Below are 16018 nucleotides of genomic sequence, written 5' to 3' on the forward strand. Positions count from 1 at the left end.
ATATCGTTATTATCGTTTCTAACATAACAGCGTAATCAAACAACAGCATCCTCTCGAAGAAAAGAATAGTTATTGATTAATTACATATATTTCGCTTTCACCTACGGTTTTCTGGCATTAAAAAGTACAAATCTTTACTTATGTCTGAACAAAAACCGCTTATTTACTCTCTACATTAGCCTTACAAATATTGCGAGAGGCAGTTAGTTATTTTGTAAATAAATACTGATATAAAATAAAAAATTTCAGAAAGTAGCTAAAAACTTTAAAACTCTGTACTAAGCAAGCCCTATTTCTTAATTATCTTTAGTTACATCTCAAGATTCTCATAAAATTTCTCTTAGCTAATGTTATAAGTCGTTTAATTTTTACTTTAAGCAAAATAGTTTAGAAATGCTTATCAGTTGTGCTTACACCACCTGTAGTAAATTTTTAAATAAAGAAGAGAAACGCTAAATGTTTTATTCATGTAGAGCTTTTTTTGAATAATTAAATCTATGTTCTGTTTTATTTTGCATTAAAATTGCTAAGCGGATTACACTATTATTTGAATGTCTAGACTTAATCGATTTTTACTAAATTCATTGAATATGATAAAGAATAAAACGTTTTCTAAAAATTTTGAAATTTACAGAACATTTAGTGCTAAGAAACTTTAAAAGCTTTGAAAAGAATAAAGAATTGGAAAAAGCTTGGAAAATGCTTCGTACGTTTAATTTTTTTTAAAATTAATAAATTCAAATAAAGTTATGATTTAATTAAATATATAATTGAATTGTTTTTAAAATGATTTAGAAAAGTTTCCTTTAGTTATTTAAAAGGGAATCATTTGATGAAAATATAATTGAATTTAAGCACACATGTAAATCCAATTTATAAACGTAAGTAGTCTGTTATTTGCAAGCTTTTTTCTTTCTATTTCAAGTACTTTTACATAAAATATTTTGCTTAATCTCTATTTTTTATCGTGGTAAAAAGTAAATGATTCGACAGAATCATTTACTTTTAAAAGTAAATGATTCGTAAAGTGTGGAAATTCGAAAATTTCATTCAAAGTACGCATTATTTGAAATTTTTAATCGTCAATTGCGTAATCCAGCTTTTTATAATAATACACTAATTAATGCACTGAAGAAACAGTTCCTGCAATAGGCTCCCTTTGTGTGGCCGAGGGATCACGGAGGTAATGGCTCCTCATTTTCGCAACTAAAGGCATGATTGTGGTGATTTAATCAGTATTACGCACATACCACCTTTACTTCTCAGACAACAAGCACCCGTCGATCAGAAGCTGGTAGTGCTTCAAGATGCTACTGAGGATCGAACTCCAGTTTCTCGGAATAACAGTTTAGTGCCTTAACCACTGAACCATAGCGGCTCGCTTAATTAATTTATTTTTACTAAAACTGTTGCATTAAGCTAAATAATTGATATATTAAGCTATTTTCATTTTAAATCTGTAATTTTTAACCATTTCAAAACTGCTTTATTACACTGCTAGTAGTTCGAAATCGAATTACGGTAAAAGTACCAACACTCAAGGTGCCAGTACATTTTAATGCAAAATCCATTTTTACCGTAAACTTTAATGGAGGAAAAAATCTGATATATCGTAATAAAAATATGGTATTATAAGTTTATGGTAAAAACAGATTTTACGGATGCTGCTTACAGGGTGCCAGTAATTTTTACGTAATTTCATTCGGAATTTCTTTCAGTGTATTGAAGTAAAGATGGCTCAAAAAGTGCTGAATTCAAATATCGGGAGAAAAAAAAGTTTTACTTGAAACCAAATTGTTAAGTACCCAACTCTTAGTGAGTGTTAAAAAGTTGGAAAAGCTGAAGAAACTTAAACGTTGCCATCTAGGCAAGCGAAGCATAATATACAATATATTTATAGTATATCGATTGAGATTAAACTTGAAACGATAGAATTTAAAAAAAGGACTAATTATTTAGAAGAACAAAATGTAAAAATATTTAGTAGCACGCTTTTATGCGTTTGACATTCAAATCTAGACAAGTGAAACATTGTTTCCTAGATTTTTTTGTTACGTTTTGTAGAAGGACACTAATTCCAAGTTAAAAGTGCAAATTTAGAATTTATTACTTATTTTAATAGTGCAAATATGGAATTTATTACTTATTTTAATAGTGAAAATTTAGAATTTATTATTAATACAATTTTTGATTGACGCCTATTCAATGTACAGTAAAGATAGCCGATAAATAACATTACCAAAACCTAAAATTTAAAAATAAAAAAGAAACTGTTATTAGTTGTCAGTAAGTTTGTGAGCATGTCAAGTTTAAACGGGAGGAGGTAGAGAGAACTAAAACCCTTTTTGCTATATTTTAGACATAAATAAATGTAAGTAGCAAATAATTTATGGCTAAACACTTTCATAACTTACAGGCTAATTATTTTACGGACACCAGCATAAAAATATCATTTATCTTGATAGCAATATCATATGTATATAAAAAAGTTGAAAATAGTACTCATATAAACACTTTAAACTTTTGAATTGTTTGTAAATTTATGTACTCAGGTTTGGCCTTATTCAATTCAGGCTATCATCTTAAATTTGATTTCATTAAGTTCAGTTTGGGCAATGACTTAAGAAACCATACTCATTTCTCTAGATGTTATTAAATAAATCTATCCCTAAGTCTTGAACAACGAGATTGTGCAATTTGTTACCATTTACTAAGAGGGTGGGTATTTAGTTTGTCTTTGAATATATTCTTTTCACCTGTTTAGGTCAAACCTTATTTTTGCCGTACTATATTAAATCATCAAAGTTTTTAATTCATTTCAAGTGAAGCTCTGTGGAAAATGTATAATTAATTTATTAAAACTTTGCTCGGAATTAACTTCAAGAGATTTTATCTTTTCTAAAGTTTTCAAGTATGGCAATAAAGATTTCTCGAGATGGTTTCAGCTGAAGTAGAGGAATTTTTCTCACAGGAAAAAAATAACTTGAGTTTTTATTTTAAAATATTAGAAATTGTTTTCAATTTAGTAACTTAAGTCTTCTCAGCTGTTTCAACTTTACCCATTTTATATTTCTTGATAAATGAAAAATTCTAATTAATAATCAAATACATAATATGAAGAAAAAAGGTAACAAGTTTTTTGAAAAATTTCCAAAGTTATTCATTAATTTGCACATTCTTGACTAAACCATTATTTGTAATTAATTAAATTTTTATTTTAAAACGAGAGGGATTTCTAACAAATTTACTTTCAAATTTCCCTAGAGATGCCTAAGAAGGACCAGAATAAATTAAACTAAATCAACATTTTTGTTCGCATTCTTTTAAGTTCTTTTTTACTTGAGAATATTTAGTTAACCTTCAGAGTATTGCTAAAGTTTAATTTGAGTTAGACGTTTCCTTTAATGTTCTTTTAATTTCTGAGCCTACTGTCTTCAATTTAGCTTAATCTTATATTTTGTTTGACCAGAAAAGTAGACTGACACTTCAATAGTTATTTTTCTAAAAGCTGTTTTATTTCTTTTTTAATTTAACTTTCTTAAGTGGATGAGGGATCATCGATTCAAATCCCAACTGCACAACTGCATTTACTTTTAATCTTATCAAAGTTAGTTAATTCATACACTGTTGCGACTTTATTTTTACTTATTTTACAATTGCATGAATGAAAGGCGAAATTTTATTGTGTTTTGACTTCATGATTACAATACATAACGATTTTCTTTTAGTTATAAAAATGCTTAGCCCCACTGATGTTTTTTCTGAAAATAAAAATTTTATTTATCTACATGAACTAAATTATAGTGATCGATCAAATCACTCGATCAATGTTAATGACTTAACAATATAATTTTGACAGTTGCTTTTCAATTTTTATTAGAATATATTATAGTTTTTAATATTTAAAAACTATAACTAGGCAAAAGATTAAAAAGAAATGCTTTTCATAGAAATAAAGTATCATCTGCTTTTCAAGAAAAACAACTTAAAATTTTTTTGGGGTATTAAATTTTTTGGTCAAATTTGTATTTGTTCGAAATAAAAAAATATTAACGAACACTGAAAGCTTAGATACAGCAATAAATTCTTTTTACTTCTTTTAATAAATAATCATTTGACTGTTTTTTAAAGTTTATTTAGAATCTATATACTTTTTAAAAAAAGAAGAACAGAAACTAATAAGGGTAATTATGCAAAAAATGTTTCTCATACTGAAATAAAAATATCAGCTACTATAAGGAGAATACGCTCTAAAAATATTTAAGAAAAACGTTTTTTGAAAAAGTTAATAAAAAACAACATGGGTGTATGTTCAAAGAATTAAACTTTATTTTTTATACATTTATAGTTTTTTCAAATTCAGTCATTTATCTTTCTGTAATATGATAATATTCAAAACAGAAGATAGTTCAGAATTTTAAACTATACTTAACTTAGACATATGACTTGCTTATTATCAAATTTATTCAATATATTTAATTCCAATATTAGTTTACAAAGTTATACCAATTTATTTTATTTTTAAAGCAATACACTTTATTAAATTCTCTTATAGAAAGCAAATGCTTCCAAAATCTTAAGTAAGTAAAGAAATCAATATGAAAAAAGGTATTGTTCGGATACATTTTATTTAAACAAGTTAAAGATTTACGATATTTTACATTTATCACTAATATATTAAAGTTAATATTTATTCACTTGCATCTTACAAAATTTTTATTTTTTTCACATTAGAAATCAATTGCTGTAATGATTTCACAGGCTTTCACTGCGTTAACATATTTTTAAAGAAAGGTTTCCAAGGCTTCAAAGGTTTCTTCAAAAAGGAAAAGTTGATAATATTAAAATTTTTCTGTTTGAAAATAGATAATAGATAAATCTGAATATATACGTATATCACGAGAGTTAAGATAAATTAATTGAGACAAAGTGAAACATATGATATAAAATTTAGTTTCAGAATAAAAATTTCATATTTTAACTTGGGTTTATTTCAACCATATATATATATATATATATATATATATATATGTATAATTTTCTCAAAATACGAAAGGAAATGATGTTGTAAAGCAAGGAATCATACAAAACTTTTTTTAAACATTTCCTTAAGCGTTGATCTAAGAAATCAAACAGAAAAGGAGCACAAATTTTCTTAAAAAAATTCGAAAGTAATCATTTTTAAGATTAATGACCTAATTATTTGCACAAACTCAATCCCAAAGTATCAAATAAAACTTAAATAAAAATAAAAATTTAAGCATCAAGAAAAGACTCTAATTAGCATTTAATTCACATGGGAATAGTTTCAAAACAGTCTTAATTGTAGGTTTACTTCCTTCAGGGTTTTGTTAACACTTAAAGATATTTATTATTTTTAAAAATATTCTTTTTAATCTTTACATTAAAATTTTTTATATGAATTAACTTGAAGTAGTAAAACTGTTTCTTCTGTTATTTTATTATTGACTTAAAATACCAAGCAATATAATTCTTTTTAAGAAAAAATGTTTTTAGCGTATAAAAAGATGTTTAATTAATGCTACAAAAACATGTTTAATTAATGCTAACTATTTTTATGACACAAAAAATTACTGATTTAAGTCAATATTTTATTAAGATGAAATTTTTTTTATTTATGTTAGAATGAGTTTCAGTTAGTGAACAACCGTTATTTAACTTTATAACATTATGAATTGAGTTACATAGTGAATCCAACTGTAAGTTAAAAAGCTGTTTTGAAAATAAAAACGAGGACATAAAAATATAATTTTTTATATTCTAAGGCTACTTATTAAAACACTGCCAGGGGAATTTAAAGCAAAATGAATTGAAGTAAAAATAAAAAGCAATTTTTCAAACTTGTTTAATTTAAAAAATTGACATGATCAAAAGCATTCTGTGAGTTTTTTTGCAATGTGATTTCTTTATATTTACGAGTCAGGAATAAAATAACAGATGTCAACGTAATTAAAATATGTATTGATGGTTGAAAGTTATGCAGTCGTAACATTGTTCTTTACTTTATTGTTTTTAAATTGAATTTCATTTTATTACCTGGATAATTGATTTATTATAAGATTTGTATTTTATTTCATTGCTCAGTTATATTCTTCTATTTCGCTAAATACACGGTGAAAAAATTTTGGTAAAATCATCGCACTATATTGTAAGAGCATATCTGGTTAAACAAATAAGAAAACATAATTCTATTTAATAAAACCAAAATATGTGGTANATATATATACACATATATATATATATATATATATACATATATATACATATTAAATTTTTAATTTTTTCAAATGTAAAGAATTTCTTACTGGAGGTGGCAGCTTTTATCACCTCAGCTTTTTTCCTCATAGTGTTAAATGTTTCATTTAAATATAACAAAAACAAGAAGTTAAAAAAGTTTTAAAAAAGTGGTTTTAGTTGTTTGGTTATTGGATAGTAAATAATTACACAGAATATCATTTTGATTAACGGATTTTGTAGTTGTGTACCGAAATTATTTTATCTTAAGTAATTCCAAATATATCCTGAAATATATAAGAAGTAAAATTAATACTAAATTACCCAAAATTTTGACAATTCTCTTGCCTAAACAATTTTTCCTTACCCTCCATGTTTTGAGGTTTAGAAATTCAAATATATTAAACAAATATACGGTGTCTTAATTTGCAGCTTAAAATACCATCTGCACGAATATTTTTACACATTTAAGGTCAGTACCTAGAATCATTAAGATTACATCTTATTACGCAAAAGATTATTAAAGTATTTTTGTTCTATTTTGCACACTGTATGTTTGTTTGGTTCAAAAATTTATTTTATATTTAAAATATATTAAAATAAATCAGTGTTCAATCTTAAATTTCAAGAGTAACTTCTCCCTAAATACTTAATTGATTTGGTAAAAAATCTAATTTCATATTTTGAACAAATAAATTGTACAATCAATTGGCTTATTTAAAGTTTAAAAAAAGTCGTTTTGCATGCTTATAAATTAAATAAAAGGCTTTAAAATAATTTGTTTTTATTCATTTTTCTGCTTTTATTAATTAATTATTATTTTATTATGATCAATTTTAATAATAATGTTTCATTTTTATTGTTTACATTTATTTTGGTTTAAAAATTTTAATCATTTTTAATTTTATTTTACCCTTTCTGGTTTTGATTATTTAAAAATTATTTTTGATTGAATAAAATGTGCTTTGAGTTTGTTTAATCACCAGACTTTTAAAGTTTGTTAATCTCGCTAAGAAAAGATTTTAGGAAGAAACTTGTTTAGGAGCGATATTTTTTAGGAAATTATATGCTTTCTTAGCATTTATAAAAGAGCAATGATAATGAACTGATTTTTTTTAATAAAATAAGATAAAAACACTATTGAAACTTTTTATATGCAATGTAAATACATATTCTTTATCCATAACACATTAATCTATTAGTGTTGCCTTTGATGCAGTAGCATAAGCTTTATCATAGATAAGAGAAATCTGCATTGTATCAAATCTTGAGGGTTTATAGAAATACTTTTTCTGCAACTTTGACTTACAGTTTTTTGCTTATTAAAGGATCAAATAACAAAAAAAAAGAAAATGCTGCGTGTATAAACGCAAATATAATTTATGAGATATGCCTGATAAAATAGTTTAATCATAATAATAAGAAATTTTTTGCTTCATTCTAATTTGAGAGTTTCATTATAACGAAAATGAAGTTATAAACGATAGTATAAAATCAAATCAATTTACAGTATTTTTTAACTGAGTACTTTCGAAAAGTGAAAAGGACGATTACCAGGAACAACATATAAATAATGAATAATCAATAATTTCTATGAACACTGTGATACGGAAGGAATTCAGTTTTATTTTCATAAATAATTATACTAAATTATGCATAAGAAATTTTATTTCTCTTGCAACTTGTTTCTAGGATTATTTAAGGATTTTGATTTTGCTGTCATCTTAGAAGATCTGATTTTAACACGAAATTTCTAATAAATGCATTATAAAGTTTATATTGCATATCTTTTGTGAAATTGTAATGTTATCTAGCTGTAATGATTCAAAATATATTTAAACTACAAAAATTCAGTTAAAAATTCATTTTACCATTGTATTTTGTTTACTTAATTCAAAATTGATTTTACCATTGCCTTTTTTTTCTTTTATTACTTTTTATTTTTTTACTAGAAATAGAATAATGTTGAATTTTACTGAAAAATATTCAATTGTTTATTTGTTTTATTAATGAAAAATGCCTTTTTGAAAAATCACATGGTTTTACAAGGATTCAAAGGAATATGTTATTTTATAGGTATAACAGTGAATGAAAATAAAAAATTTTTCAGTAACTGTTTCACTACTTTAAAATGTTAAAGCGAATCAGAAGACTTTATAATATTAAAAAAGAACTTATTTTAATAATTTATGTTATTTAAAATGAGCTTTATTTACTTTCAAAAACAAATAATTTATAATATTTTCCCCCAAAATTGCAATAATAGTTAACTAACAGTTTTATTTTGTCAACTTTATTTTGATTTGGTTTCTACAGTTAGAAGAACTATAAACAAAAATAAATATTACTGCTAAACACGTATTCAAAATATATATTTCAACTATTAAACTAATCCATAAAACTTGTACTTTTGGTTTTTGTCTTTAACTTGTAGTATTGAGTTTTTAAGAAGTTCTTAAGAAGTAATGAAATGATGTGATATAAAGAGTGCAGATTAATAATTCATTAAAATCTTTAAAATATAGGGTCCGACTTTGAAAAAAAGAAACTAAAAATCTATAAAACGTGCTTAATAGTTAATAATGATAGATTAAAAGTCTGTTCAAAACCGAAAACATTTTTTTTGCTAAAATTATCACCAGAAAAATTCGCCTATTAAGTATTTTAATTAAACATGTGAACGAAGTATACCATAAAAAGTAATGAGTTTAAGTAATCGAAAAACTTTGATCTGGCTATAATGAATTTCATGAAAAGAAATTTTCATTTTATAGCATTTTATAGTTTTATTTTTCTAACTGCGCTTTTCGTCGTACGATCCTATATAAATAGCTTTTGAACAAACAAAGCATGATTATAAAATTTTTTATAAAAACGAAAAGTAGAGGTAAAAGCAAAAATATTATATCGGGAAGGCTTACTTTTTTGTAATTAAAATGACTAAACTATTACTTCGTTTATTTTTTTGTTATAAGCTCATAAAGATCAAAAATTCTCACGTAGTCTTCAGGTTATGTTGTGAAGAATCTCTTGATAATGATCAAGATATAAAGATATGTATTCATTTTTGCAAAATTATTAGTTTTTGTATTTCATGTGTCTATGAGACTTGCTGAAACTAACAATTAAAGTAAATAATGATTTGCATAAATATTAGATTCAATAGTCAATTGATTGTTTGTCCTGGATATTTAGGGAAATATATGTTGACTGCTAAAGCAGCAATGAAAAATATTTCCCTATTTCTGCAAAAGGGTTGTGTTTACGAAAAAAGAAATATTATTTATAATGTTTTAAAATGTAGGAAGAAAAATTTTTTATTCAAGTTCTGTAAATAAAAAAATATTGATGCTTGTTTGCGTATTAGAAGTATAAGCAAAGGACTTGTAAATAAAATGTTTCACCATTTCGTACTAAAGCACTAACGTAGGTGTAGAACACAGTTAAATTTCACTATGTTATGTCATTATGAAGTATGTGTATAATATAATAAGAGATGTTTCATGAGTATCTTAAGGCTTCTTTATAAATTTCATTCGAAAAAAAAATGCTTTTAGGCTTTATGTATCAATCTCTTAAGCTTAAAAAAATGGTGGAAAGCTCCGTTTAAACCAACAGATCGGTGAAAATAAGAAGCTTATTCTAAGGAAAATTCCCAAAGTATGTTACAGAATACACTGGAGGAGAAAATTGTTCATTAAAAAAATTTTTTTTTGTGAATGTTTTAATCTTTTCTAAGTTACAAGTTTGGAAAAGGCTCAAATTTACAACGGTCGGGCTCAAAATTAAAATGTTATGGAGTTTTGCATCGAGAGTCGTAAACTTAGAATTGTGTCGGCTGTTTAACGCCAGTTATAAAATTAAATAAAATATGTCAATTAAATTATTTAATTTATATAAGTTTTAAAATAATTGATATGATTTTTATTTAGCCTAACAATTCATAAAGATACGTAATTCGCAGAATAAGGAGTAGACTTATAGTTAATAATATATTTTCTTTCCGCTAACTATCACAGTATATCTTGAACTCTTTCAAACATATCTTCTATGGCCACTGGTGACCATTCTCTTGAAGTATATGCTAGATAAAATACAGAATGAGAACATATACAATTTGATACAAAAGCATAAAGAGCATCATGGGAAATATGAGACAAAATCTTTGTTCAGGTCATCAACAATAAAAAGAAGAAAAAAATATTTAATGGTGATGAAAATGCATATTTCAAGCACCGGAAAAATCTTTTCTACCTTTCTAGAACCTTTTTCCTGTTCCAGGAAAACACATATAGCTCCCAAAAATACTTTTTAAACAACGCGACTTCCTTCTCATATAAACTGAATTTTAAGGAGATTTTAAGAAAGAGAAAATAGGCGAATGGATAGATTTTTTTCCCTGAAAACGCTTTTCCTAAATATATTTATGCTTTAAACAAAAAAGGAGAATAGGTAAAACAATTGAAAGATTTTATACTGCTGTTATAAATTTATGATGTTATAACTTTAAGTAAAAGAAGTATGAAAAGAGAAAATCGGAAGTAAACTCCCAGGAAAAAAGTCCGTAATGGATTTGATCTATCTGCTTTTTCTCTGTAAAAATGTTACATCTCTGCAGTTTACAAGAAGTAATATATTTTACTTCTTTTCGTAAGTGAATGCATTGAAAGATAAGGAAAAAAAAGTACAAAAAGTCATTTAAGAAAGGTTGTAGGTATTCTTTTACTTTAGTTGTCTTTTTGCTTGTTTAGTTGAGGAAAGTTTAGGCAATAATTTTTAGGCACTAGTTTGCTCATTTGAAGTTTCAAGAGTTTATAAAAATTGTTTACCAAATAAAAGAATGAACTATTCATCATGCGAATTTTTTGCTTAGTTTTTATAACTGTTGAATTTTTTGAAAGAATCACAATCAGCCTACTAGGAAACATGCCTTTTTACAGTTGACTCGCGTCCCACGATCCCAAAGTGATTTTTTTCTTTTCTTTCTTCGTTCTTTTCTTCAAAAAATAGCCTATAAACTGTTAGAATTTTCATTCTACTTGCGGTAAAATAACCAGCAGCAGTCTGTCCATCTATTTAACCGTAACGTTTACGCTCAAGAACAGATTTTTACGGTTTTGAAATCGTTTGCAACTGGTATGGTTAAAACACAATGAATACAAAACTATTCGGTTTTTTAACCATTTACAAGCAGCATCATTTCTAAACAGTAAAAAGGAAATTTAATAGGACATTAAAGCTATGCTTTTCTTTAGAAATTGGGCATTGGAGTTATGTTGTGGTTGAGTTTAGTTTTATAAAAGGAACCGTGGAAAGGGGTTTCGTTAGTTTATCTGGTTGTTTCACGTACCGTAAGAGACAGGAAGTGCTAGATTTTTTGTGCTAAGAAGCTTTATAGTGCTGACATCTACGTGTGCATGAGAATATCGTGTTATAATAGTCCAGGTCCAATTGGGAATACAGGATTATGCAAACTCTTCATGTGGTGAAGGGAATGGATTAAATATTGTGATGTCAGTTTCTGAGACTAGGACATCCATTCTGTCAGTTATAAGATTGATAGATTAGCTCTTTCGGCTATAAGTAAATGGCTCTATTTGGTGGGCCTAGTTGGTGCGATACAATTCTGATTGTTAAACCGTATAAGTTGAAACCAGTTAATAACCCTTTTTTTCTCACAGTTTACTGTTTGAATACCATCTTGCTTACGGTTATTTGACTGTTTTCTTTAAATATGGAAAATAACAATTAAAACATAGTTATTTAGAGATTTTCTTCAAGAAATTTCTAACAGTGTAGTTCGCTTGATTTTTTTAATCTTGAGTATGTATTATTTAAACCTTTATTTGTATCCCAAAGATGACGCAGCACTTGACTTTATTTGTATCCCAAAGTTGACGCAGTTGACATCTGGATTGCATCACTAACTGCAAATTCAATTACAATCAAATTCATTGCCAACAGCGTGACTATAGGGGTATTTCGTGGTTTCCTGCCTTTGGTTTTAAACTGGATTGCCTATCTTAACTGAAAGAGTCCTACGTACTAGAAGCAGTCCTAAGATGCTTTGCATAGATATTTGACTTATGAGTATTCCTTGTCCTAAGTCAAGTGTGAGAATAAATTCTAAACTGTAATGAAGATGGAAGCTTTTACTTAGAACCCACCTTAACGACATACTGTTCAGCAAGATTGTCCGAATAAAAATTAAAAAAAGGAGTACTCAGATCAGGAGTACTCATGATCTAATAAACGAAAATGTATCATAATATGTTCAAGAAGCTCAATTCACTTTCTGTGTTATCAGGAATAACGCAACAAATACAAAACTCAAGGCAATAAGTACAACCTTTACTCAACAATATGTGTACACAAAGCAATTACACTTACTTTAATTAAAGAAAAATAAGAAACATTAAAAAATGTATAATAAATCTTACTATATATAAAAATCTAATGATAGTGTCGCAGTTTTTCACATTTTTATTGGCTGGAAAATCACGTGGTAGGATCCAGTTTTCCCACATTCATTTTCATATTGGTTCGGCTGTCATCAGCACAGAATTGATATCAGTCATGAAGTTATTGCTTTCCTATCAATATTTTGATTTCCCTAATTTAAAGAGTTAAAATTGCCTGTACTGTTATTACGTTTTTGATTTTGTTTTGTTTCTAAAATAAAACTTTAGGAGGATTGTTTTTTACAAATTATTTTTATTAGAATAATGTAATTCTACATTTACATTTTAAGATAAAGTTCTTTTAATCAGCGTCTGATCTTATTAACAGTTTTACGGTTATTATTTTTTGTTGCTAATGACATTAGTATCTATATTATATAAAACGCTAATACGTACGTATGTATGTATCAATAAAACCGATGATATTTCTTTTCTCGTGCTGGCAACAGTTTTCATTTTTAATTGATTGGATTCGGCGCTCAAGAGCACGTAGTGAGCAACCAGTTAACAATAACCAGAGTGAGCATTATCAGGTTGTTCAATTCAGATTCATGCACTAAAAACATGACAATATTTAATTTAAACTCAATTAGGACTTAATTAATTAATTGAAGTGAGAATGCTTTAAAAGGCCGCTGTTGAATTGATATTTTTCTACTGGGAGCTACCTAAACGTCTAAAAAACGTTTAAGTGTTTGTATTGAATGCATTGATTTTTTTTATATTTCGCGTTTATTTATGCATTGAATTTTCACGCTTTAAAATGCAGAATATTAGTGAAGCAATATTTGATAATTTATTTTGCTAATATGTTTCTTATTTAGCTAATGTTTTGATTTTTTCACCATGTACAATCTAAATAGCTAATATACTTTTTTAAAAGCCAATAGCAACATTGGTAGAATTCTTCTACATAAGTACAATACGATGTCTTTGATGATAAAATTGATAATATATTATGTCTTTGTGCTAGAACATTGTGTTCATTGGCGAGCGAGTGCAACGAGTCATGGTTCATGGCGTGATCCACATAGGATTGCGTATCAATTCTCGGGGGTTGGCGAGCGTTAACGAGCAGGGGGCGGAGCCTCCTAGTATGAAAAATTTATTAACATATAGTGTCGCTCATCAATAACCATTATCACTTTTTAGAAGTTAAATTCTATGATACAGCAATGTATTAGTTCGTCATTTTAGTGAAAGGTTAAAAATAAATTTGAATACAAACTAGATAAAAGATAGAATTTAAATTCAATGGACTAGCCTGTAAATATAAAATAATATAGTTTAGACACATTTATCGAAAAGCTAACGACCAGTTACAAACGGTAAAAGTTTAAATGGAAGTGATCAAGCCAAAAAACAATAAATCACTTCTTTGGCAAGGGAGAAAATTTTGAAACTAATAGTCCATTAGTATTATTTCCATATATACATTTTATGTTTTTACAAACTAGCTACACAATACAAAAACATATTGCAGATACTGAAATCGTGGTATTTTCTTTTTGTCAAACATGCTTTCCTGAACAATTTGAAAATGTAGTTTATCATTAGATTGTCACGCGCAACCAACAGTCGCCATTACGCTATTACAGTTTTGCATTGATTATGAAAATAAAATGCAACTGTTATCCATTATATGTGTAAAAAATATGAAGGGAAGGAAAAATAAACTGAAACTGCTCAATTATTGAAAAACTCGGACTTATCCAGTAAAATCGGATTAATCTCACATTCCGTAATTTTTAAATAAATCCAAAGTTTTCTGTGCATAATTAAGTTATTAGTTGAGTTGTAATTATATTTTTTGGTTTGATTGTATTTGATGAAAATGTAAGATTTTTTTTGCTTGAAAATGGCATTAAAAATATTTAGAATAGAGCTTTTAACAAAAGGTTGAACAAATATAAAAAGAAAAACTAAAACTTGAAAAAAATATCCATTAAATAACCACTTAATCCTTAAAAGAGTTTTATTGTGCTGCCTTGTCTTCTTGTCTTATCTCGATTCAATGAATAATTGTTTTTTTCAGCAACCTGAAAACTAAGTATCACCACTTTTTGACAGATTTCTTTTGAATAAATTTCACTCTTTTTTAAAAGTAATACGGAGTGATGCATGAATTAATTTAGTGATTAATCATTCTGTGTTCAGGAAAACCACATCTTAATCTTCCTATTGTAAAAAGAGCTGGAACGAAATTTTTTAAAATAAAAAATGGAATTTCTATATCGACAGTAAACGATACATTACAAAAAAAATCTAATTAGCGCGTTTGAAAAGGGAGTACAATTCATGAGACATTTATTTTGCTTTTTTTTGATAAGGAAAGTTTTTTATTGTCTTAATAATTCTTTTTAATAAATGTCTGAAGAAATTAGAATAAGTTATTATTTTTATTTCTTTTTAAATATTGAAACTTTATTATTGACAAACTTTGGACTACTTCGAAAAATACACAGTATCATTACTTTATTAGTTTCCACAAGAAAGTAACAAACCAAACTTTTAATTCATGAAGAAAAATTAATAAATATATGCATTTTATCTATTTCATTTCACAGCTTGTCCCGTAATCGCTACCCTTACTTTATATTTCAAGATTTTTTTTTCAAAGAATAAGAAAAAAAATTTGATACATTAAGGGGCTTCAAAAAATACTTAGGCGAGGAAGAAAGAAAAAATTAATCGAAATCATTAACGAAGAAAGTGAGAGTATAATCATTAAAAAATAACAAAGGAACTAAAGAGGGCGTGAAAGAAGGATTATTTCAGATTTTGGGACCTAACAAGTACTTAAATGCTCATATAACAAACAAATGCTTGTAAAATGTGTTTAGAAAATTACAAATTATAATTTATTTCTGAAAGCAATAAATAAATAAAAGAAATGAAGCTATTATATTCATGTAACCAGTCCCGCCTCTAATCTATGCACTTATACTGTTATTATTATTTTAATATTTATTTTCCATGCAATTTCAGACGGAAAAAAATTTAGGTAAAAATATAGTATGGTAATTTAATGGTATTTTTGGTAAAAAATCCTTAGTACTGTTATTAAAAATAAAATTATGAGCTGTTTTACCATTCATTTGAAAATTTTTCCGTTCATATAGTAACGGTTCACCGGAAATTCTGGTTCTCAAAACTATAGAACTTATAACCACATCACATGTTTACAAAAAATACCAAACTGAAAAGTAAATTTAACCGAATAATTTTTTTTGTGCCATACTCTGAGGTATCATGACAAAATTACTTGATTTTACATTTAATTATCAAATTTAATCACACCG

This window comes from Parasteatoda tepidariorum, chromosome X1 (genome assembly GCF_043381705.1).
Source record: "Parasteatoda tepidariorum isolate YZ-2023 chromosome X1, CAS_Ptep_4.0, whole genome shotgun sequence".
NCBI lineage: Eukaryota > Metazoa > Arthropoda > Arachnida > Araneae > Theridiidae > Parasteatoda > Parasteatoda tepidariorum.